A 1480-nucleotide genomic window follows, 5' to 3' on the forward strand; every position below is an offset into this window, starting at 1 on the left:
TTTTCGTCCCTGTTGCTTTGCCAAGGCTTTTTTTTTTTGATTCAGGATGAGAACAATGTTGATAACACACCAGTGTTTCAGTTGTTGCTCAGCTGTGCTCACCCCAAGTGACTTTTCAGTGTCTCTTGCTCTGCCTGCGTGGAGCTGCACAAGAAACCAGGAGGGAGCAGGGCCAGGACAGGTGACCTGGATGGGCCAGGGGACTATTTCAGACCATGGAATGTCCTGCCCAGTATATAAACTGATGAATTGGCAGGAAGGGGGCTGATCACTGCCCAGGGGCAGCCTGGGCAACAGTCAGTGAGTGGTGAGTAATTGGACTGGGCATTGCTTGGGTTTTATTCCTCCCTCTCTCTCCCCCTCTCCCCTTTTCATTGCAATTCTTCTTACTATATTTTTTTACTTTCTTTCAATTCTTAAGCTGTTCTTGTCTCAATCAAAACTTTTCTTTCCAATTCTTCTCCCCACTCAGGGAGTGCCAAGGGCCAGGGAGTGAGTGAGCTGCTGTGTGGTACTTAGTGGCCATCTGGGGTTAAACCACGCCAGTCTCACATCATTCAAGAAGCCAAAGGTCTTGGGGTGAGATGGCCACAAACTCAGTTCCACTGACCACATCACCCACGTGTCTGTAAACTACACAGGGAGCTCAGGGCACTGAATGTCAAACTGCAGCTGGCACTGAACTTTGGAATTTGTCATGTTAGATTCTGCTGCTTCTGCTGTCCAGGGGTTTTCATGGGCACTAAATTTGTGCTTTTCAGGCAGTTATAAATCCATATGAAATCTTGTAGGAGGCATTAATTTGGACAGCTAATATGGGAGACAGGTTAATCTTAATTAGAGACGAGAGGGCTGCTCTTTAGTCACTTAAAAAGAGCTCTCAGGGGCTGTCTCAGATATTATTAGGGTTGAGATATTAAACCAGACACTTGGGGAGGGGCAGATACGACACAGGACTTGTAGAAACCTGTTCGCCTCTGGATGAGCAGCTGGAGGCTTAGAAAAGGAAAATGTCACAAGACAGGAACACCTGACCCAGGAATTCCAGCCAGAACATGCTGAGACCTTACACACCTTGTTCAGGAACACTGAAACTTCTTCTGACAAATGTCATGGTCTTTTTTCATCCAACTTTTACAAAATGTTCCTGTCATCCAAGGAGGGCCCCAAAGAGACCTCGCTGTCTAACAAATTATCAGTTCGTACTTCAGAGACCAAAACCACATTCCCAAACAAACTGAATGCTTTTCAAAAGAAGACCTGAAAATAGGTCTAAAAAACTCAACACAACAAAAAACCAAATAAACAAACAAACAAAGTAACACACATAGGCAGAGTTTTGCCATCCCCTGAGGCTTCATGTTCAACACAGCTAACAGACACAACTGGCCACAGTTTAACTGAGGGCAATAATCAGTGTTAGACCAGAAGGGGAGAAAATGGAGTTGAGTTGACACTGACTCTGCAACACCTGTGAGGT

Source organism: Corvus brachyrhynchos, unplaced genomic scaffold, assembly GCF_000691975.1.
Source record: "Corvus brachyrhynchos isolate BGI_N302 unplaced genomic scaffold, ASM69197v1 scaffold582, whole genome shotgun sequence".
Classification (NCBI taxonomy): domain Eukaryota; kingdom Metazoa; phylum Chordata; class Aves; order Passeriformes; family Corvidae; genus Corvus; species Corvus brachyrhynchos.